The sequence below is a fragment of the Aricia agestis genome, chromosome 2, assembly GCF_905147365.1.
Source record: "Aricia agestis chromosome 2, ilAriAges1.1, whole genome shotgun sequence".
Taxonomy (NCBI): Eukaryota; Metazoa; Arthropoda; class Insecta; order Lepidoptera; family Lycaenidae; genus Aricia; species Aricia agestis.
Genome location: NC_056407.1, coordinates 10,672,154 through 10,691,699, shown reverse-complemented (window position 1 = coordinate 10,691,699; position 19,546 = coordinate 10,672,154). Strand labels below are relative to the sequence as shown.

Sequence of the window (19,546 nt, the reverse complement as noted above, 5' to 3'; positions counted from 1 at the left end):
CTCCAATTCGTAGTATAACTCTAAAAATCTCGAACGAAGAACGTGTAGGATAATCAATTCCCAAGTATTCTGTACTTAAAGTCGATGTAGAGTTCGATAAAGCCTTTAATACAGTGTAGAACAGAGCTCGAAACGAGCGAGTCGTTTGTTTTTTACGAGCGGGGCGAGCGAACAAGGCCGCGCGATATCCGCTCAAGTTCATTGAATTCTCGCATTCCTTTCTATTTATATCTTTTCACGAATTGTCAAAGGAAATTGATTTTTTACTATGCTATAATGCACTTCTTTAAGCTGGACCCTTAGTCAAATTACGCAGTAAGTTGTCATTTAAAATGTATGGGATTTGATGTAACGCATCGCTTAGTGTCATGGTGCTTGCGATGCGTCTGAGGTTATATCTAACCACACATTTTTGACATTTACCTTCGCCATGGAAGCGAATGCGTTTTGACTAAGTACTCGGTAATACTTTGTATTTGTATATTTGTATCGACCACCTCAAGGCAGTTTCTGATCTAAGTTTATATCTTTATAATACGGTAAACGTAAAGAAATAAACACAAAGTTATCATATCTCGTGAATATCGTCTATAAATATCAAGGTACGGACATAACAAACAGATAACTTCGAGTTGTATTAATGCCTGTTGGTTCTAATAATGTTATGTGTCAGTGCTCATTGGTCGCTCGCTTAGATGCATCGATTACGTAGACAACGAGTTAATTACGCCGCGGTTGCGAAAATCACGCTTTCCATATCTTCATCAGCCGCAAAAACTGGTTGCTCATTGCCAAAGAGTGACGTTAAAATAGGCACTGATCAACAATAGTCGCGGTCTCGGCCCATTGTATCCGATACTGGTATTAACAGCGCTTGCGAAACATCGGCGGCTAGGGTTGCCAATTTTGTGAAGAGCTCTGTTAGAGCAATGTGCTAGGTGAGCAGCGGAAGTTGTTCCATAGAGTACCCGTTGCTCTCCTATGTGCGGAAGTCCATCGCAGGGGTTTTAGTGGGTAAAAATCCCACATATCCTACCCAGGAATCTTCTAGCAGATTTTCCCTGCGTCAAAAAAAAAAAAGGGTTGCCAATTAGACAATTACATTGTACCATCGAAGAAATTGATTCATAGTTGACAGACCAACGTCATTTGGTCGTATCATGTCATTTCAATGTTAATTGTGATCTGACGTAACGCAACCAAACTACGTAGGTCCACCGTCTGCCTATGAATCAACTTCGTTGATATTACTTTCCGCAACCCTAGGTCATGTTTTTGAATTGAATCACATAAATTGTAAGGCCCTATAATTCAAATTCTTTCAAATTCTAATTCTAATTCTTTATTAAGCATACAATAATATACAATAGTATAATAGCTAGGTAGCGTACATCACGTCGTCTAATCCCATGCTAAGTAAAAACTTAAAATAATAAAATTGGTTTCTTGTTAACGTTTGCTTGGAACCCAATTATTAATATTATCATTTGTTGTACAGCAAGAGATTATTATAATATAGCATTAGGTGAGCCTAACATATTTTTTCATCTAGACTATAGTATAAATTAGATCTGAAACTTATATAATAAATACCCTATCTTACCACAGCGTCCTATATTACTCTACGCTTTAGCGGCACAATTAAGAAGTGTAAACGTAAAGTTAACGCCTTTGCGATTCAGTAAACCGTTAGGTTAGGTAACTTCCAGCGCATACGATGATTAAAACATAAACTAATAACTTGATAATTTTATACTCCTTACATCGGAGTGATGATTATTCTGCAAAATCTTGAAGTAACGGATGTTGGAGTAAAATGCTTTAACATTTATAGTATCAATATTAGCTTCAGATCTTAAAATTTTACCGTTAAATCTATTAAACACTACTACGAAATTACATAATATCAAATTACTCATCTTCTACTACTCACAAACATTGTCACAACTACCACAGCCTACGCCTTTATGGTATAATACATCCTATATACAAAATATAATATTTCAACTCCGACTTCCCGGAGAAAATGTCAATAAAGTAAATTCTCTACAAATAAAAATGTAAGACGTGTTAAAAAGGTTGCATCAATAAAGTGGGATTAAGTGCTATAAAATTGGTATAAACTTGTTATCTGATAGGGCTGAGCTGTCAATGGCCCGATGCGATGCACAATAAAACGTTACCTAATACGTGGCCTGTTTAACATAAGGTACTTCGACGCCTGTGAATTATTCCATCCATAAAATATGTGGTTTATGTCTGATTGAGGTAGATAGTTGTATTGTTAAATTATCTGGAAAATGTGTCAACATTGTATGTACAGGTTGTATTAAGTCTAGTATTAAGTATTGAAACCTAAAGCAAACTCTAAGCTAGCATGTAATATTTAAATGTAAAAGACATACAAAGAAGGCAACATGAACATTTTAAAAGAAAAAACACAAATTTCAAATAATACAATAATAAAAAAAGGAAAAGGCAGACTAAGGACTGTATAATTATAACCTCTAGATATTATGAATACTCATTTAATCTAATCATCTGAGCAAAACATTTACGCCTCTACACAGAACACTCCTTTTCCTTATCTAGCACCAAATATTGTACTCATTACGTTTTGCTAAATAACTATTTAGTTACAACACTGAGATAAGAATGCTTTGTTTCAATACCGTTATGTTTGCCTTCATTTGGGCATAAATATTGAGCAAACAAAACATCCGTTTGTGGCCCTTGGGCGATATGGGAAGAATGAATACTGTCTACAAATATTAAGTACTAACAACAGATCAAACTTTGACTTCACCGCCTCTTTCTCACTGTTTTGTAAATGACTCGAGTTTGTTTAATTAATAATTGTGTTTTATTTGGTTTTCGATATTTCCCATTTAAAAGCCTATCCGGCGACGCTTAATTCCCAAAAACGGACGATTTTCAAGATTTAAAAGTGACAGGAGACATAAAAATATAGTAATTTAAATTCTTAAAACGCAAAGTGTGGACTGAAAGCGTAGCAGCCGAACCTTTGCGCCTGCAATCATATAGTTTTTTGATTGTCGTTTTTTTATACATCAATTGAATCGAGTCGAAAAAACGAAACGCCCTACATATATTCTTTGTCTTTAATTCAGTACAAAAATTATCTGAAAATTCTAAATAATTTGGACATAGTATGGCAATTTCGTCAAAAGAAGAGGTAACTTTGGCACTTTTTTCTATCGAGTGAAGTTCATGATATTGTGTAATGGAATATAAATTCCACTGTGTTAGATCTTTAATTAATACATACGTTTTCTTTTCAGAATTTAAATTACTATATTTTTATGTCTAATGTCACTTTTAAATCTTGAAAATCGTCCGTTTCTGGGAATACAGGGCCTTAAGTATTCAAACTTTCAAAGAAAACCACTGGCGGATGTAAAAAGCTGTGATGCATTTATATTGATTTATATTTGCACCATAGAATTGCATTATAACGAGAGAGGTGAACGACCTCAACACAATATGCACTCTCCAGTCTAGTGGTGTAAGAATATTGTCTGTTTATTTAAACTTGAATTATAAGATATGCAAGTTAGCCCCACCACGCACCGGCCGCGGCACGTGCGCGATTGCAACACTCATAATTACAGGATAAGCGGAGTCACGACATTCTACAAAAGATTTTAATGATTAGAGACAGGAATTTTCATTGACTTGATAATTATAACTAGCTGTTAAATTTTAACGAGTGAGGTTTAGAGTTCAGATATTATGTTTTTATTTTTATTAATACGTATTTCTTCTTTTTAACTTACTTATTATGTAAGGTTAGAAAAAACAGGCCAAAATGTAGGCTGTCTAGATATAAACTTTAATTAGCTCGTTGTTTCTAGAGTATTTATTGCTTTTAAGAATGAATATGGTTTAATTGTAAAGTTTATCAGCATAGGAAAACAATCAGTAACAGACAATGTTGTTTACAACTCCGTTATGAGTCATTGAGCAACGCAACATCTGAGAGCTTTGCATATTACCAGTTGTGAGCTTTCGTATTATATAGGTATCTAGGCGCGAAGACAATGGCCCGCGCATGCGTAATGCGTTATCTCCGATCACCTCTTACCACATTCTGCTCCCCTAATGAGGAGCACTGTTCCAATTCTCGGGCTACGTGCTAATTGAAGACTCCACAAAAATCCTCCTAATTGATATTTACGACGCTCTTTGTTTCAGGCGAGTAACATTCCTGGGTCGCTTCGCGAAGGATGAGGAGTAAGCACCGGGGTTGGGATTGCTTCGTCGATCAACTTGATGCAACAGGTGAGTTTGTTTCGATATTTATCGAAGTCTAGCTTGAATTTATTTTACCTGCGAGTGTGTCAAAAAAAATGATATTAAGGCAAGGCTGTCTCTGAATTAGCAGGTCGATGTCTGTCAGTACGAATATCGACGTTAAGGACATTAAAATAACATTCATATCAGCGCGCCTTGTATAGGGCGGTTACGACGCTCGCCGCGTTGTTGATAGGGCGAAATAGGAGAAAATTATACATTTTATTTTATTTTTATTTAATGACCGAATCATTTCTTAAAAATCTATTAGGTTATTTTGCTAGAACTATAAAAAAGCTATCCTTTTTGTAAAAAAAATAATATCATTGTCATTGAAAATTATGAGATGTTCGAATTTGAAGTGTATTTTTATGGTGATATTCAAGATTTTTTTACAGAATTACCATGCCATTTTTCAATATTCTGTTCGGTTATTTCGTTACTTTGTTTCTTTTTGTGTCTACATGAATTTTGATGTAAGAGAATTCCACATAATTTCTTCAGATTGGAAGTTTAAAAATCAGTCTTTTCGAACTGGCCTCACCTTAATACACTGTAGCAGCTCATAAATTATGGAATATCTCATTAGCAAATACTCAACAATTTCAACCAGTAAAGCAAAATGCTTACACACTGAACACAAACTACGCGCTCTTAATTACCCTCGAGGTGCATTCCTGCACACGAGTACCAGCAATGATTTGCACATTGTCATATCGCACCCACGCGCTCTCGAGTATAATTCCACGATTTACGTCTTGTCGAAACACATCTGAATCCCGATGGAGTAGGCGATAAATAACCGACAAATTATTCCCCGCGACGCCCGTGTACCACTGACAGTGACATTTGCGTGTCTAGACTCTAGATATAGTTTATTGTGACAACGGGTCAGGCCACAACACTGTGTTGCGGCGTCGTATCGCAAAAACGACAACGCACATAAATGAGATGCGACATCGCAACGCAAAAATTTCATATAGCCTAGCACCCTTTACATCGGAAATTTTCACGATGCTTTGTGTGGCTTCATCGTATAGATTTATACGATGCGACGCCGCAACGCAGTGTTGTGGCCTGGCCCAACGGCTGTCCAGGCTATACAGTGTTGCAGTTTTGTGGATGATTCAGTGTTCACATGTCTTATACTGGTGATCATAATAATATTATGCATTTAAAATTTTGACAGCGAAATTTGAAACCAAAATTAATGGCGTTCCAATTTCCATACATATAATATCGTATGCGATGCCTTAACTTTATCACTGAAATTTAGCAAACTATCGTTACCTGGATATTAGGACCTGATTTTTGGTTGTTCATGAGATACTTAAACCAATTTAGATTTTTTTTTCATGAAAATAAACCTCACGAATCACGACGAATTCATGTAATGTCTAATCCTTAGTAATATTTATTTATGTTTATTAATTCAAAACATCTATATTATCAAGTCAGCGTGTAATATTATCGCATGGTATTTGCGTGGGGCCAAAACTAGGTAATAAAGAGAAGCAGAAGTGCTCTTAAATGAAGGACATCGGCCGGTTTAGGAAGTTATGTTTCTAAGGCGCCTACATCATGTTTCAATATCCCTTTGGCTCTATCATCATTTTCAATTCTCTTTGGGAAGATAGTAAATATTTATGAGATAAAGAGAGAAAATCTTGTAATGTAAATTAAATAAAAGAAATACCTGAAGTGCCAATTAAAATAAGCTAATTACTTCCGAATCAGAGGCACCTAACATAACTTCATATAAGTGTTTAATTCTTTTTTTGTTTGACACATCACAATTCACAATAGTTTACACAAAGTGTTGTGGTAAAACCTTGCAATTAGTTAAAATATTTGTCTCAATAAGCATCGGATTGAATTTCATTTTACTTATATTTTTAATCGCCTAGTCGCTACCGTCATATTCATTTCAATATTTTAACATATCGATTCGCGGCTCGAATCATAATTTACGTTTATTACCCATAAATCTGCTCGGCCATCTCGGAGTTCCGTGGTTAATCGCTAGCCATTATTCCGTTTAAAAAACACAAATAGAATGTCAGTAATTATCGGCGCCGGAGTCAGTCAATAAATCAGAGAGCATAATTTGTGGGTACAGCTCCTAGGGTGTTCGGAGAAGGTCCCTATTAGCTGTAATTAGAAGAGCATACATTAGTACTAAATTATGCAATTCCTATTTTTATGTTCGGAAAGTGCGTTTATACGTGGGAGAGCCATGCTTCGGCACGAATGGGCCGGCTCGACCGGATAAATACCACGTTCTCACAGAAAAGCGGCGTGAAACAGCGCTTGCGCTGTGTTTCGCCGAGTGAGTGAGTTTACTGGAGGCCCAATCCCCTACCCTATTCCCTTTCCTACCCTCCCCTATTCCCTTCCCTTCCCTACCATCCCCTATTACCCTATTCCCTCTTAAAAGGCCGGCAACGCACATGCAGCTCTTCTGATGAGGGCGACGGAAGTTGCTTTCCATCAGGTGACCCGTTTGCTCGTTTGCCCCCTTATTTCATAAAAAAAAACATAAGATTTTAGATTTGTTAGATTTTCAAATGTTTGTGTTTGTCTTAATTCAGATTTGGACTTACCTAGTTTTACTGCTGGCAAAAAACTTCAGATACCGGGCAGTAGCCTAGTACCTCATATTTAATTAATATTACAAATTCATAAAAATTTTTGTTAATTATAAGAATTATTACAGATAAGACATTCCTATTATTATTAGGAATCCTAGGTCCTATGTAATTAAAGCACTATTGAACTATTTTCGTCCCACGCAAACAGCAAACCCCAAACAAAATCTCGGGCAGCCTCGTTTGGCAGGTGAGGGTCTTACGTAACTTTCCAAGCATCACGTTGATATGAAAGACATCCATTATAGTATTGTATATCAATCCGGCGTGGGCGCCGACAATGTGACCGTCATTATCTCGTTGTCATCAATTATGCCAGCTACATCTACAACATTGTAAATTATTCATGTATTTTTCGTAATTGCCATCATCAAAGTATAAACAATCGGTTAATAAGCTCTTACGAAATCGATATGACGACTCGATTTTGAAAATCGAACAGAATCGATTTGAATGACTTCTAAAAAAAGTGGCAGTCTCGTTTGTCGCGGTAGCATTTGAAGAGACATTCTAAAAGTTATTTTATTGTTCTCGGTAGCTGATTGCTTTCACATTTTAGCTGTAATAAAATTTAAAAGCGCAACTCTCGTCAGCTACTGTAATTTTTCAGTTTTATGTAGTTTCGCGAATAAAAGGATAATAAATTCAATCATTCTATTCACATCTTTCCGTGTAGCGATGACGTGATGTAGTCATGAAAAAAAATATATTATTATGCATATATAAAAAGTCAAGTTTATTTAAATTTAAACCAAATAAAAGTTCATATCTCAAATATTATGCGGTAATTAAGAGCATCACAAAATTTTTATCTATACTTAAAAGGTCAGCGTATGCCTATAAAATTAAAAGTATGCTCGATAAAATATATTATACCGCAGCGTCTTTTAGTAAGTCTAAGTGCAATTTATTTCGTTTGTCCAATACAAAAGTCTGTTCCACTACGAATGCGGCTAGGCGAGTCCTAAAATGTCCCTCAAGCGGCTAGGCGAGTCCCAATGTCCTTTCTAGTAAACGGGCTGCAGTCTATTATTCCTGATCATTATAGCTTCGAGGGTTATTGTGTGATGTTGTCTCTTTGCCTTCGTTAAAGAATGCCTTGGAATGGAATGCTATTTCCTCCTGTACAATGTTGAAAAACACGGCTTTTAGTTTGGCATATTTTGTTTATTTACGTAATATTGCTATGTTTTCGGTGGTCTTTAACGTGAGAAAATTGTTGTATTACCTATTATATTTGGAAAATGAAATGCATCGTAATTATTTTATTGAAATTATCTAGTGAGTTAAGGATTTCAATAAAATAATTACGGTCTATGCATTTTATTTTCTATTAGCAATTTGATGAGTTAAGGACCTTAGCTCATCAAATTGCTAAAAGAAAGAAGGTTAAACTAACTTATTAGTTAGTTTCTCCTACTAAACTAGGTATTCCTAGTTTACTTAAGTAGTATGTTAAATTACAAATAAAATTGACCGCAAACATCAAAGCACTCTGGTATTCGTAGTAGCATTATTTTGTCCCATATTTTATCTTAATAACTTTACCTGGCTATTAAAGTTGGCAATATTGATATTATATTTCCCTAATAGGCATATCCAGGTAGGAAGTATGTAGTAACTTGAGTCATGAATCATTTATACTTTTGCTAAGTTAGTAAGTATGGCATTAATGTCTTCTTAAACTACAATATTATGTTCCGTTTAACAACTGGGATATAAATCAGTAGGTAAACATTTTGACGTTAATGATCTATATTACTTGAACTTACTGTTTTTGGTATGGCACTGATAAATACAGTTATAGTACATTTCATAGTATTGTATTACGGAATTTTGCCTACAAAGTCGCAGAAATTGGTTGATCTTGCGGAAATCATAATATATGTACTATAAACTGTCCTAATTATTTCTAAAGTTTGAAAATATCTTCATACCCAGAAAATCGGTAAGCACGACAAGGTGACAAATAGACAAACATCCGCAATAATAATGTTATTAGTAGGGATAGCTTATTATACTATTAAGTAGTAGTGCGTTATTATTATATTGTCAAATAAGCGCGTTGAAGTCTTATTCTCCAATAATTGTAAACTTTCAACGATTCACAATATTGCATTAAATTTCTCACTTAATACCTCAAAGATGCCGAAGCCTCCATAACAGGTATACAGGGGATTGATTGTCTGTCCTCTAGCTAATATATTTATTGCTGGGACCAGTGACTAAGCCGTGATTTCCATTCAATATCAGAATGCCAAATGTCTGTCTAATTGAGTTAGCGAAATAGGTTTCGTATCAATTATTTAGTTTTAATCTGATCGATCTCCGAAGTAAATTGAGGCGATGCCAGTAAAAATTGATACCATCTATGTCCTAGTGTTTCTAGCTCCAGTTAGGTAATAGTGTATCTTAGATTTGTCTTATAGAAAAGCGATGTTGAATCAATTAAGTGCCTCAAATGAAAGTGTAAGAAAATGTAACCAAAAAGTACTTATTATTTTTTGTGGTGCCTTTTCAGACTTTTTTTTTTTATTTATAATTATGTATATATATATAGTTCTTCACGAATAAGTCCTAAATACTTATCGTGATATGTTTGTGGAACTTTTTCTGCTCGCGTAAAGTCAAGCTTTAACAAAAACATTCTGCAATGCAATGAAAAAGCTGCTAAGTATCAAATTGCAGTGTAGAGTAGAAAATCTAGCATTGCGTGCAGTGTAATAAAGATATCCGGTTGATTTAACTGCGAGAGGCGAGATTACTAATGTTGATTCCGAGAAACGGGTACCCTTACGTCGCCTACGTGGTGCTGCTATTGTATCACCTGAATAAAATTTGCAAACTTTATTATTCAGATGCATGCGACAAGGATATCCTATTTCCTGCTTATCTTTTCTTTCCCTTATTGCTCAATTACTTTGAGTAAGCATTTGTATCTGAGTACTTAGACTTGTATTCGATAATATCTGCAGCAAAATTTAAAATGTATATGTATAATACTAGATGACGCCCTCAACTCCGTTGCGCCAAAACTCGTTTATCGCGCGGGAACCGTACATTTTTCCGGGATAAAAAGTATCCTATGTCCTTTCCCAGGACTCAAAGTATCTCCATACTAAATTTCAGCAAAATCGGTTCAGCGGTTTGGGCGTGAAGAGGTAACAGACAGACAGACGGACAAACAGACAGACACACTTCCGCATTTATAATATTAGTATGGATTTGACGTAGGTATGCTTGGAAATTTTATGAATTTTTTATTTACTATTACTTCTAATTAGCTAAGTCAAATATTAACCAATCAACAACGCTGTTAAATAGATAAACTCCTGTCAAAATCCCCAGAAACTGCAATGGGCATCAGAGACGGTTTATGTCTAATCCCATACACTTTTATCTCCAACTTTGCTGTCAAAATTATTGAATGCAAGATGTGTAATCACTCTGTAACTATACGGGATATAATTTAAGCCACTATTAGAAGGCAGCGCAGTAAAACTTGTAATTTAAATTTAGAAGGACAACTACTACTGTGAAATTTGAGACGCCCATAAAGCCTTGATAGTTTTTGTCACAGTATTAAGGAAGTGATGTCATTTTTTGGTAGTAAACATTATCATCGCTTAAATTACGTAAATATTAAAACAGCGAAATGATAAGCTTGTAATAAAGTTGACATTTAAGACATTAGATAAGTAGAAGTTGTGAAAGACCGAATAATAAAACAACTTTAGAGATGTTAAAAACGTTAATTTATACCTACAGGATCCTGGTACATGCATACTTTCTGCAATATGATAATTTGCAAGTTTCGAAGAAAGGAGACCCCTGCTCTCATAAAGTAAATGACTAGTAGATTGGACAGTACCAGTCTTTGGAAAAAGCACAAAAACACCATATTTATTAATGTTGCTTTAAAAAATTCCTGTTTTTAAAGTAAAAGAACGCCTGTTTTTAAAGAAAAACAGTCAGTTTTTAAAGCAACATTAATAAATATGGTGTTTTTGTGCTTTTTCCAATGACTAGTACTGTCCAATCTACTAGTCATTTACCCTAGTAAGATATCGTGAGATTTGCCCACCTACCCACCGATACCGTTCCCTCTATAAGCAGTGTAATTTGTGAATCATAAACTAAACTCAACAAAATCATAGTATCATTTTATTGAATAAATATTTCCTTAGACAAACAAACTATTTGTACAAATCGATGTTCGATTCTCGTTCGACTAAAGTGAGGACCACACAGTGTGAGCCTCGGGTTGGGACGCCACAGTAAAAACCGAGCATGTTTCACAAGCGCCCGCTTCGGCTGTCACGATCTATAAGATTATTCAATTCAGTCGGATGTTTCCACGACTCACTGCACATAGATTTCGCTAACCAGAGCAAATAGAACACGAATGTATAATGAAACGTCAAAGGTACCTTTGATTTGTTCCCATTATTTGAGTCGATTGCAAATTCGTGCAAATGTAGGTTTGGCGGCAATCCCATTGTCTTCTTAGTTCTTGGATTACGTTTACAAATGAGACATGATGTCGTTATACGTATCGGGCCCGATCTTTGCTTTCTTTATGGAAACTGACCCGCGGTATCTGTTTCGTTTCATAAATTATGACTGCCTTTAAAGATAGTACTCAAGGAAACTTTAATACGATTTAAAAAAATAGAGTTTTTTTTTCTTATTTCTATTTTTGACCATCACATTTCCACCTATCTAGATCAAGACAGTTTTTTAACATCACCGATCAGTCGCGATAGTGTTGTGCCATACCGATCTAATCAGGACTCCCGTGGTCCGAGTCACACATTCGATCGGCATCCGGTGCGTCGTGTGCAGTCGGGAAACGGGTGTGTTGGAACAGGCGAATGACATCCATAAATTCGATCAACACATCACCACCGAATACAAATGAGTAGCCATCGAGATTGGAATTCACGGCATTAAATAAATTGCATGCATCAACAGTATGGAATTTTTTTATATTTTTATAGCTTTTTGCTACCTTATTATTTGGTAAACCAAGTAAATATTCAATACAAGTACAGAAAGGTTTATAAATGAATTCGAAACAATTAACAAAGCATAAAGCTTGAGTTGTTTATAACCCAAATGTCTCAATAGAGATCTAGACTTAATTGAGGCAACTAATTAAATATCTCCGGCGAAGGCTGGGCCTTTAATTAAACGGCTAATCAACACGGTCGGCAGCGACATTTGCGTTAGTTCTTTAATCGATTTAATTCATCATTACTCTTATTGTGATATCGATTAAGCAAGCGAGCCGGCCTGCCGATATCTTGAGCGATTAGGTCGTACCTTCACTCGACGACTACGCAACGAAATTAAAAATAATGCATATATCTCTCTAATCTCATAAGCTGACACGAATTAGAATAGATTATTGTACAAAATCACTCAGCGACTATCTTCGGATCTCTATTGTGACGTAATGTTTATGTTCTTATATCACCTCAATTATGTAAGCTAAAACAATCGAGTTATCGTCCCCATGAACCGGTTGTAAAGTCACGAAATAACTAGAGGCATTTGTCATTAATAAATAATAACAGATACAACGGACATGACAAGGGTGATTACGAATTATAAAACTTCGACCGCGTAAGTGCTGATAAGAGAGAATTATGTCCTACTGTAACGTGACGAAATTTTCAACAGCAAATACACAACATAAAAATTCTGCAGAGCGACGAAATGAATCAAGTATAGCAAACCGATACAAATACAGTTTTGCAAGCAATCAATTCTGTTGTATCTGCAACCGTTCCACAAAAGCAGAAGCTAAATGTATAGATTGATGTGCGTACGTTGTGGATAGATTATGTGGGTCGGGGAACAAATGAAATTGTTATTGTTTGAAATCCAACCACAGTTCAATCATCGGGTAACAACTGCTCTCTGACCCGTTCTTTCATTTGTCAAGTTAAGTGAAATGGATTTCTAACTTTGTTGATATAATTGAATAGTTCTATGAGTTTGGACCGCAGCTCGGCTGTGTTGGAGAAATGTACATTAAATTTACATTTGCTTTCAATTACGCCTCAAATGAATGGCGACGGGAACAAACGGCAAAATTGTAACAGAAAATCTAATACAGTTACGTAAAATCTTTTATTTTCTTCCTCGTATCTGTAATAATATATTCTTTTGCTGTTGGTTCTCACGGTGCTCTTACGATATGGTAACACCGATTTTTAGTTACGAAACTCCCTAATGCAGACTTTGCCGAAGTAACACGACGGAAGTTCAGCGTCTGAATTTACATTCGCAATTGTTGCCACTGCACAGAGCCTAAGTTGGTACCGACCGTAATAGTTTGCCGAAATAATGAACGTAATTTAGGTTTTTTGACGTCGGTAATTCGAGCAAGGATGTAGCAATTATTATTATTAACTTCAGTAGCGTAACTTCAGCATTACAGGTTTACATACTAAGGGTCAAATCATACCGCGACGCGTAGATGCATTTCTAAATTTGTATGGATTTGACAGATTTGCAAGACGTCTCACGCGATTGAAATCTGTCAATTCAGTACAAATTTAGAAATGCATTTACGCGTCGCGTTGCAGTCTGAATTGGCCCTAAGGAACTCAGAGACATTTTAAATAGAACCCTACGAATAATAAAAACTAAGGAAACGTAACTCCCATACTTCAACCGTTTTGAATTCGGTTCCTTTTCGCACACTAAAATATGGCAATAGCAACGAAACACTAACACTCAAATTTACGAAATAAAGCCGTTAAAAAATAAAAACATTAATTGTCACTTCTACATGTACTTACACAAAATTATTGTGTACCGAATACATGCAATAAGTATATGCATGTATTCGGGTCATATTTTGTAGACTGGTGGAGAGTTTTTTTGACACAGTTACTCTTTCTTAGTTTTGATTATTCGTAGATAGAACTTCGTGAGTAATATTATGTGTTTTGTGGATAGAACCTAACTTTTATTAATCCAGAGTTTGACAGGAAATTAAAGAACGTATTTCAAGATTATTGTTTGATTGAAGTAGTGTAATAATTATTAAATCTAAAACTGCGTAAAACATATTCTATAATCTAGTATGATTTTCTATACATGCCCAGTTTGAGGCTACACAATATCTAAACTTGTTATGTTGCATGACAAAGGTTGCTAATTCGCAACATGATATTAGTAACGAGTAAGCCAGTCAAGCTCTATATACTTGAAATCTATTTGCTTGTATATAAGGCGCAGCGCAGACGACAGACTATCCGTGACTCACTTTTTAGTCCGTGGAAATAGAACATATGCAATTATATGCAGTAACGCAAACATCTGCGCTGGGCGTCGTGTGCGTTACTGCATAATATAATTGCATAGGTTCTATTTCCACAGACTAAAAAGTGCATCACGGATAGTCGGTCGTCTGCGCAGCACCTAACACTTAAGTATTAATAAGACTAGATAATGCCTGCAACTCTGTTGCGCCAAAATTCGTTTATCGCGCGGGAACCGTACTTTTTCCGGAATAAAAAGTATCCTATGTCCTTTCCCGGGACTCAAAGTATCTTCATAGCAAATTTCAGCAAACTCGGTTCAGCAGTTTGAGCGTGAAGAGGTAACAGACAGACAGACGGACAGACAGATAGACACGCTTTCGCATTTATAATATTAGTATGTATATACAAGTGTATATTCCGCAACAGAAGTTAATCTAAAGTTAATTACGTCGTGCAAATCGGTACAACTGGTTCGGCTAGTTCTACTGACGAATGACCATCAAGTATCAATATGGGTACGCGACCCTTATAATGCTGTTTCTGCTTACAATTTGTAGGCAACAGCTTTTGCATTTAATCGACTTTTAAAAAAGAGGAGGTTTATATTTTCTTTTGTATATTTTCTTAACTGAAATGCATAGCTTAGGACCGCTATTAGTTCGTTATTTTACTGAGTCACAATAATTATTTTTTAATGGTAAATCTCATGTCTTTCCAAGTAAAAAAAAATAAAGTCCAATTACAATAAAAGAGGTAAATTCGAGGTAATAACGTAGTTCGGGATCTTCAAACATTAAAGCTAAGTACTCACATATGGCTTTGCTCGATAGTTTTACTCCAAATCGAGCAATAACCACCGTGTGGACCGAAAAACTGACAGCTCGAAGGCTCGCTTCGAGCTGTCCTCGATGGAATTATATATGTCAAATATGTCCTCCTTCGATTCGGAGTAAAACTATCGAGCAAAACCGTATGTGAATACTTAGCGTTATGATTACAAATGCAATAAACAAGTTGTAAAAAAACATAGTGGTAATACTTTAGGGTGTGCATGTGTCTCTTATATAAAATTCATTGTGAAAGTAGCAGCGCTAACGAGCAAATTTTTTTTTATAATTTGTATGAGCAAGCGCTCCAGAGCCATGAATTTGCCCATACAAAAGTAAAAAAAAAGTTATTCTTTCATTGCTGCTACTTTGACAGTAAACCCTATACACACACACACACACACACACGAAAGTGTTATCACTACGTTTTGTTACACTCTGTATACCTCAAAACATTACGAAAAATTATTTCAGGCTAACGGCCCATAAAAAATATTAGTAAATGTGTTAGTAATACTCAATAACTTAACCTATGTTAGTGTTGTTAGTCCGTTAATAGTCGGTTTTACTTCGCTTCACACAATATTATTTTGACCGACTTCCAAAAAGGAGGAGGTAATACGTTCGGCTGTTTAGTGTATACAGTATATTTTTTTTATCTAAAGCACACAACACAATCTCAACTTCAGTTAGTTAACCGCAAAAACTCGCCTACAATAAGGTTTATTGAAAACATAACGATGCGACGTGCCTGACGGGATACCTACCTACTTACCTAATGATCTAAAAACTTTTATCGTTCTTTTCTTACGATTTGAGACTAACAATAATATTATTAAAGTTATTTTATCAAAGTTTTCTATAAAAGGATAGAATTAAAAAGGGAAATAGGAAAGTAACTAGCATATTATAAATAAACAAAATTATATTTTTGCTGCACTCAGAGAGACCTTTAAATATTAATAATGCAGAATTTGACAAAAAATATATGGAGTCAATTAATTTACTCAATTAAAGTTAATAAACGAAATGCAGCCAATACTTGCTTACTAATTGAAAATCACAAGATAACTTCTGTAATAAAGTCGTTTAAAACGGCTAATAAAAATGAAATTGATACAATTTAATGGACCTCAATTTAACGAATGGCGTTTTTATCACCACTATAATAATATAATAATAATAAGTTTTATTGGACTTTTTTTAAAATACTCTAATTGCTACTTAATCGATCCGATACACATTAATTTTGCCTAGTAACTACCGTTTTCTTTACTTCTGTCTTCTAACGTCAGTATCGTACCTCCATTATTATATTTGTGAACATTTTGTGGCTATAAATGAGTATATTTTTCACACAGAAATATATTTTTTAAGCTACTAGGGTGGGTAACATACCAAACCAAAATGATATACAACAATTTTTACACTTTGATATTATGTAGTTATGTTAGGTATGTTATGTAGGTTTTACTTTCTGGGCATGTCCTGTAGTTCACATAATAATATATAATACTAGCTGTTGCCCGCGACTTCATCCGCGTGGACTTTAGTTTATAGTTGTTCCCGTACATCGATTGAGTCGTTTACGCGCAAATCAGTAAAGTATATTGTGTGGGAACCGCACATTTTTCCGGGACAAAAAACATTACTTTTCCCAGATTCATATTAGTATCTCCAATCTCCATTCCAAATTTCAGCAAAATAGATTAAATAGTTTAGGCGAGAATCATAAAAGTTTATTGTGCGGGAACCGTAAATTTAATAAAATGGATAAAAAGTATCCTTTGTCTTTTCCCCAGATTCAAAGTATCTCCAAACCAAATTCCATCAAAATAGATTAAATAGTTTACGCGCAAATCATAAAAGTATACGCGTGATGTCGTGACCACGCGTGCAGCTTCGCCCGCGTAAATTACATGTTTCATAGACATATTAGTCCACAAAAAAATAGCCTATGCTGCACGTGCAGCCACGTGGTCTACTTCTTATCTTTGCCAAATAACAGAAAAATTGCTCTAGTAGTTCGTGAGATAAGACCTTTCAAATAATTTCCCCCATTTTTTCCACATTTTCCTCTATTTCTTCGCTCCCATTAGTCTTAACGTGATAAAATATAGCCTATAGCCTTCCTCGATAAATGGGCTATCTAACACTGAAAGAATTTTTCAAATCGGACCAGCAGTTCCTGAGATTGGCGCGTTCAAATAAGACCTTTCAAATAATTTCCCCCATTTTTTCCACATTTTCCTCTATTTCTTCGCTCCCATTAGTCTTAACGTGATAAAATATCGCCTATAGCCTTTCCCAATAAATAGGCTATCTAACACTAAAATAATTTTTAAAAACGGACTAGTAGTTCCTGAGATTAGCGCGTTCAAATAAGGCCTTTCAAATAATTGCCCCCCGGTTTTTCCACACTTTCCTCTATTTCTTCGCTTCTATTAGTACTGGCGTGATAAAATATAGCCTATAGCCTTCCTCGATAAATGGGCTATCTAACACGGAAATAATTTTTCAAATTGGACGAGTAGTTCCTCAGATTAAACAAATAAACAAACTCTTCCCAATTATAATGTTAGTATAGAATTTGAGTGCTGTCGCGAACTCTAATTCTTAAATAACTTAAACAAACAGTTCAGGCCATAAAATAAACAAGCAGTATAACAATTAGTAGTAACTATAAAATATTTATGTAAGGCTTTTAAGGCCATACTCAGTACTCTGATTATACGACAGAACAACAATAAAATAGCTTTCACAGTTAAAACATTCGTGACAACCGAGAGAAGACAAAAACATTGAATTCCTACGTTCAAGGCAGAGGTCAAAGTGGCGTTCAGTTATAAACTAGAAAACGTCAACGCTACATTAGTCAACAAGGACATGCAGACTATTTTATATTTATAGTATTATTAAAATACAATTTTCTTAAATATTATTACAAAGTTAGGATAGTATATTTTGCATTAAAAAACTTTAGTTTACAAAACTGATCTTACAAAATTTTGCAATTCTGTTATGAAATTATTGTGTCAGAAAAATGTTTGTCTATTTCTTTGAAAATACTAAGATTTTCTTAGAAATTAATAAGCTACCCTTTCTTCATAATAAATTCCATCTCAGAGGATTTTTACTCATATAATTTTATCTTGTTTATTTTAAAATATATTATATTCCTTCTTAAAATAAATAGGAATGTTACGCCTCCGTGGTCTAGTGGTATAGAGCGCGGCTCTTGACTCGGAGGTCGTGGGCTCGATTCCCGCGTTGGAAATATGTTATTTCCAAGTTTGGTTAGGACAATGCAGGCTGATCACCTGATTGTCTGACAAGTAAGATGATCCATGCGTCGGATGGGCATGTAAAAAGTCGGTCCTGCGCCTGATCTCTCGCCGGTCGTGTCGGTCTTCCGTCCCACTAGGTTATGAGAATAAAGGAATAGAGAGTGCTCTTGTGTACTGCGCACACACTTGGGCACTATAAAATTACTCCTGCGTAGCTGGCCTGGTTTCAATGAAACCGGCCACCGTCACCGAAACCGGTATGGGAGCTATTATTAATGTTATATGACACTAAATTCAAAGAATAATGGCATCTTGAACAAATAAGATGTTGATTAAATTATTCTGTCATGTCAGTTTCCATAAAATTTAGAACACGCTATAAAAACCTAGTCTTTATTACCTGATTTACAGGAACGAGAAGTTGAAATTGCCCGTAATTATTATAATCTACTTAATCTACGCTCCACATGACTAGTAGGCAGGTCTTAATTGATTTGATGACTGCTACTTAGATTTAATAATGAGGCTCTATCTTTTTGGAACTTTAAAATACTCTTACGATACGGCGCAAGATTGATTTTTAGAAATCACTAATGGTCCAGCAATAAGCGGGTTAGGATAATATTATATAAGGTAAATTAGAATTGGTCAGCTTTAAAAAATATATAGGTATCAATTATTAATTCATTCCGAAGCTACACCATGGACATGTCATTTACACACGTCAAAACTTATCCTTATTTTCGTCGTTAAAAATGTACTTACTACAATATCTCGGACTAGAACTAGTATTTCCAGCTACAAATCTAGTGTCTATTTCACAGAATAGCCTTCATTGTACGTAATATTTTCATGCAAAGTGCTCGTGGCTATTCCCGTCATGATCGCCCAGAGACTCGCGGACACGGAGATAATCACGCCAGCGTCATAAGTCATGCGGCCATGCGGCATGTGTACATGAACACGCGAACAACTCCTATGGCAGGAACAATCACGCATTGCCGTACTGTGTTTTATCTGAATTTTTCTTATACTATTATAGTCAAAACCATACGACAACGCATAAAACTTATATATTCAATTCAAAACCATTTTTTATGGGGCTAGAATTGTAAATACTTAGATATTTGTGAAATGGCATCAACGCGTCTCATGGAAGTCTGTGTTTTTATTTGGCTTCAACTTTGGCA

The 19,546-nt window shown here is 35.3% G+C and overlaps 1 protein-coding gene across 2 annotated transcripts in view; it reads left to right on the top strand.

The window, feature by feature from the left end:
• The window catches only part of LOC121739662 (cadherin-86C), a 124,798-nt gene that overhangs the window by 29,392 nt on the left and 75,860 nt on the right, over positions 1–19,546 (top strand). For both annotated transcript variants that reach the window (XM_042132182.1, XM_042132183.1), the window contains exon 2: positions 4,216–4,302. The gene's annotated coding sequence lies outside the window, so the exon portion shown is untranslated. The remainder of the gene's footprint in view (positions 1–4,215; positions 4,303–19,546) is intronic.